This window comes from Carcharhinus amblyrhynchos, chromosome 4 (assembly GCF_965287045.1).
Source record: "Carcharhinus amblyrhynchos chromosome 4, sCarAmb.v2.hapA, whole genome shotgun sequence".
NCBI classification, from domain to species: Eukaryota; Metazoa; Chordata; class Chondrichthyes; order Carcharhiniformes; family Carcharhinidae; genus Carcharhinus; species Carcharhinus amblyrhynchos.
The window spans coordinates 87,315,291-87,321,437 of NC_137327.1; positions in this window are offsets into that span (position 1 = coordinate 87,315,291).

Consider the following 6,147-nt stretch of genomic DNA (forward strand, 5'->3'; position numbering starts at 1 on the left):
AACTGTCAAGCCATACAAATATGCTGTCCTTTAAATTTTCAAACAAAAAAAAAATCAGCCAATCTGCAGTTGCAATTTTAATAGATGTTTGTCAACATAAGCCTGGGTGCTATTATTGGATTAGTGCTACTTGACTGCTTCCACAACCTATCAGTGAAGAGGGGCTATATATTCAGAGTTATGATTACAACCTCTGAGCTGTCAAAGAGATTAGCTGTCTTTGATGTGGGGCTACAGAAACAATTTTTTTTTTAAAAAGAGGATTAATTACTTATAGGGATTTAAAGTTATTGAATGGTTTATCAAAAAGATGCTTTTAAAAAAATTACAATTAGATACTGATAGTTTAAGTCAGCATGTTGCTTGTCTTCTACCCACGATGGACACTGGATGAGTTGGCACAGGGGTTACAATGGGTTATGGGGATAAGGGTGATCATGGGTTGGCATGAATTGGAACAAAGTCAACATGGACTGTATGACATGCATAGTTTGGCATGGAGAATATGAGGGCCCAAGGATGGGTGGCTGCATGAAGTGGTATGAGTTTGCATGAATGGGGTAGGGAGTGCATTGCTGGAAGGGAGAAGCGGGCTGGCATTTATTGGGATGAAATCCCATAGCATCAAGATGTGCCTTTTAAATAACATGGCTTTGCACCACCTCTGTATTCTTTCCTGGGGGATGGTCAGCAAGCCCAACTCCAATCATTTCCCTCCTCCACAATGAAATTCTAACCATTTGGGATGCTTTCTCCAGAGTTGGGTGTTGTGGAGCTGGTATTTTCCCAACATTATGTTCCTGACTCGGGAGCAAAAATCCCGTCACCACTGATATAATTTGGCCAGAGTCACTGGGCATTTCTGCTGGTATTAACATATTTAACATTGTCTGACATCCCAAGGCACTTCACAATTCGATAAAAGAAACTCAAATCCCCATCTTGTCTCATGCAATACACCACATTAAATAAATCAGCTCTTCAACTTTTTATACTTTATTGAAAATTTTCTTATTTTCTAAAGTAAACAAACACAGATACACATCCACATAGTGCCTGGGTGTACATTCCAATGCGACTGGGCACAGGGCTCCCCATTGCCAGGGGATAAGCCCTGGCACTGCCAGCACCCACCCCACCCAGGTCCCATCTAATTGCACTGGTAATGACAATGATAATACAACAAAAAGGCATAGGAATGCCACTGGAGAACCAAGTGAGCATCCAAATAGCCCAGCTATAAACTAAACAAGAGAGCAAAGAGAGACAGCAAAGAGGAGAGAGGAAAAGAGTGCGAGGGAAAAGAGAAAAGTTCTCGTGTTGGTCCCCACTTCGACAGGGTGGGCAGGTGTACTCAGGGAAAGGGCCAGGGCACATCCACCAATCAGGGCTGGGTGGGTGTGGGGGGGGGGCCCTATCAGAGCACCCAGGGTCCTGGGGCCATCAGACATCTACTCACCCGGTTCCAACAGCAGTGTCCCAACATACGCTATAAACGGTTGCCAGGTGTTATAGAACCTAGCAGTGGAACCATGTAGCATGCATCTCCAGCTGAATGGTATCTACCACCTCCTTTCACCCTGTGTGTGTCAGAGTGCACCTGATTGCCACCTAAAACAGGATTAGTCGTCTTGCCAGAAGTGTAGCGAAAGCTACAAAATCCATTTTGGAATTTCGGCAGCAGCGGATTTAAAAGGCACAACCCCAAACAGGGCAGCCTGGGGGGATGCACTTGTGTCCCGCTCTAGCATTGTCACAATCAATCATCGCAAATATCGATGTCCCGTAGTTTTACAATGATGGACAAGCCCAGAACATATGTAAGATGGTGGCAGGAGCTTGCTGACACTGTTCACAAATGGGGCTTGTGCTTGGGTTCATACTAGAGTCTAATCCTCATTAGGTACGTACTGTGAAGGAGTTCATATTGTATCACACCCAGCACCATGTTCTATTCGTTCTCCGAGAACTCTTCCCCAAGATCTTGTTTCCACAAAGATCCAACTACTGATGGAGAGTTTTTTTGGGACAGAATTTGAGAATGAGGAACAGAAATGATACCGCGCATAGTAATAGAAGGCACTAAGGAAATGTCAGAGGCAGGAGGTGGGACCCCAGAAATTGAGGATCAGCCCTATACACAAAGTCTTGAATTTACAAATATCTGAAAAATTCCACCATCTGCTGGAATGATGCAAACACACCATCTACATACAAGTCCCAGAATGTTCTGCTCTAATCCCATGCCTGACCATATGTTGAAGGCACTATTCAAAACAGACGGAGGAAAAAAATGGTTAGCCAATAACAGCGAGGCCAGCTTTAGCTTTTAAAGTCACTCCTGAAGCTGACTGCAGCCAGAGACACATCATACTCCTCACACCCAGCATGAGAGTCAATAGATGCATTCCCATTACTTGTGCCCAATTACAATACACTTGCCTGCATTTGAGCACGTACGTTAGACATGCAATGTAATTGCCAGCAGAAAATTCTGGAAATGGTGCCAAAGAACAGGGAGTGGCAATAATAAGTGACCATATTATGACTGCTCCATCCTGATCATCTCGCCAAAAAGAGAAATTTGGCAGCAGGGTCATGCAAGACATTGTAACTTCTTTTGAATCAAAATCTGATTAATAGGAGATTGGATTTTCAGGAAATGTACAATAATTCATCATACTTTCCAAGATCATTTTAAATATAAATTGTGTACATTAACACTGATATGAGGAGCTATTTGGCAGGTAGCCACCAGTTTAAGCCACCATAATGTTGCATGTTTGATTAAATGATACTGATGCTCTCTTTCTAACTAATTCAATTTTTGTTTTGTTCAATTTTACAAAAATTTAGTCTAAAATTTTATGCTGACAAATCTGATTTTCATTGGCAAAAGATACCATTTGCCCTGCAGAGAAAATCTGATTTTTCCCTTCAGGATTCTGTGAATGGAAGGTTTCACCAGTATCTGACGACTTTTAAACAGACATTGTTCCACTTAATCAAGTTCAGCCAAAGAATACATTTACTCCCATCGACAGGGGGAGTTACAACACCATACTGAAAACCAACCAGCTGAGATGAGGCTTAGGTTGATTTCTTCATTACACAGTAACAATTTTGTTTTAAACATGGAGGTCCAGGGAGTTTGATGTGTTGTTGGCCAGACCATCCAAAAATCCCCCTTGAAGATTGGTGCATTTAAAAAAAAAATCAGCATTAGCATCACAGCATGCTAGCTGGTTCACCTACGGTAAGTAGGCCAATGCTGGACTTTCCAGTAACAGTGCTGCAGATCCACAAGTGGCAGTGTGTGCATCTGCTGACCCTGTTCAGATAAAATGTACTCATGCTAACCCTACAAAACTACACCATTGAAGACACTGACTGAAGAGAGTTGCTGGCATCATGGCTCTGATATTCATGATCAAAAAAACTTTTGGATAAAAAGTAAAGTTTATTTATTAGTTACAAGTAAGGCTGACATTAAGTGCAATGAAGTTACTGTGAAATTCCCCTAAGTCACCACACTCTGGCACTTGTTCAGGTCAACGCACCTAATCAGAACATCTTTCAGACTGCAGAAGGAAATTGGAACACTCAGAAAACCCACACAGACATGGACATGGGCAGAAAGTGCAAACTCCGTACAGACAGTGACCCAAGCTGGGAATTGAACCCAGATCCCTGGTGCTGTGCCATCCACATAGTTTGATAGCCCTGATAGTATAGATGCAACTGAGATTTGCTGTATGCACAGCCATGCAGTGACACATATCCTTTTGTTGTGCCACCAAATAATGGAATACCATTGTGCCACAATGAAAGTAGCATCTTAAATTCAATACCAGAATCTTTAAATATTTTGCAAGAATGTTAACAGATTAAACAACACTGGAGCAATGAATCTGCCACACTTTAAGCACTCACACTGAATCCAAAGTGCTACATCATTCTTCAAAAAAAAACCAAACTGTAGCCTTTGGATCAACACCACAGACTGATATTGAAGAAATTCCTGTTCTATCTTTATCAAGCCAGCTCATTTTTGTCTCCTGGATACTACTATGCCCTTTCTGTGCCTGCTTATTTTGGGAAGGGGTGATCTTTGACTGATCTCATGCATAACCATCTGCACAATATTAAGTATGCATTGCAACATAGCTCCAATTTCTGATATACTCTATGCTTACCTTCTATGTTTTACACAATTTGAAAGCCTTTTGCCTAAAAGATCTTCTGTTCATCTTGGTTAATGAGAAAGCCACAATTAAAATACATCAGCAATTTGATATTCATATCTTTGCCAATCCCTGTAATGCTTGTTAAGCCAACTTCTGAGCAAGCTGAGGTGATGCCTTTAAACGACCTCTGATTAGGCTGCTCCATATTGGTTACCAATGAGCAGAATGGACTATCCATCATAATCTAAAATTGCATAAGAACATAAATAGGAGCAGGAGTAGGCCATCTAGCCCTTCAAGCCTGCCCCACCATTCAATAAGATCATGGCTGATCTGTCGTGGCTCAGTTCCACTTTCCCGCCCTCTCCCCATAACCCTTAATCCCCTCTCTTATCAAAAACCCATCAACCCGCGTCTTAAAAATATTTAGCGAGGCAGCCTCCACCACTTCAACAGGCCTGTGTCATTGGATCATAATTAATATAAGGGAATGAGATATTACTTAAGTTGTCAATCCAAAGATCCACAGGAAAATAGCTGCAGGAGGGAATAGGCAGCAAGTGCAGTGCTACAATTTTACAGTGCTACCATTGTAAGGAGCAGCAACTTGGTTCCCAATCCCTTTCACATAAGTGGTCTATAAATCTTGTTACAATGCCACAAATGACTGCTGTAATTTCCTACTACTAGCTTGTAAAAGGAATGATTTTATTCAAATGTCATTTTTAAAAATATGGTCATGGATTATAAATGTATAGGTACAATGCATTTTTTGCATTGTTGTTTCCTATCCACATGCAAAAACTGATGTCTGTAAATTGAGCTTAGCACTGCTGCCTCAGTGCCAGGGACCTGGGTTCAATTCCAGCCTCAGGTCACTGGCTGTGCAGAGTTTGCATGTTTGCCCCTTGTCTGTGTGGGTTTCCTCCCACATTCTGGAAGACATTTTGGTTAGGTGTGGCACCATACTAAATTCTCCCTCAGTGTATCCAAACAGGCACATGATGTAACCAGCTGTTCCAGTTTCCTTCCACAGTCCAAAGATTGAGTTAGGCTGATTTCAATTTAGCATAGCCACTTAGTGTCAGTGGGATTAGCAGGGTTGTAAGAATAGGGCCTGGGTAGGATTGTGGTCAGTAAAGACTCAGTGGGTCAGATGGCCTCTTCTATATTGTGGGATTCTATGATTCATGGGAACTCAGCACAAGACATTTCAGAGACAGATTATGTTACAACATTTGTTCCAAGTCAGTTGGTGCATTTCTACCACATTTTCAAATCACATTTTTGTACAATGTACAGTACAACCATGATCTGCAGTCACAATGAGGACAGTTTAAAACTGAGTAATTGTTAAGACTTCATCTCAAGCATCTGTTTGATTTGTCTTTAGATTGTGAGCATCAGGAGCAAGGCCAACATTTATTGTCCATCCCAAATGGCCCTTAAGGTAGTGATACATCTACATTCTAGTAGGGAAGTCATCCTGGGATTTTGTATTAGGAATGCTGAAGGAACATTATAATTCCATATCAGGACAGTGTAGTTATTGCATTTGCATGAATCTGCTACCATCGTTTTTTCTAGATGGTAGTGATCATGGGTTTGGAAGGTATATTTGATGTAATCTTGGTTGTTTGAGCTACAGACCCAATGAAACACCAAAGAGTGAGGGACTACCCTTTAAATGTTGAAAATTAACTACTTAATTGTTTCAACAGAAGGGAGCCAAGATCTAATGGAACAGTCAACCACATTTGACAAAATTCTGCCCAGAATGTTTGCACATGTGGAAGCCCTGCTGCTAAGGGATCCACGTGGGTGGTTGGTAGGATTCTGGGAGAACATTTTGCTATTGACACTGCCCTTCTCAAAGAAGTGCATCTCAATGGCATCTCCAATCACATGCTCCTTGAATCCAAATAGAGATGATAATCAGCTATCCTTTAGAACCTCAACT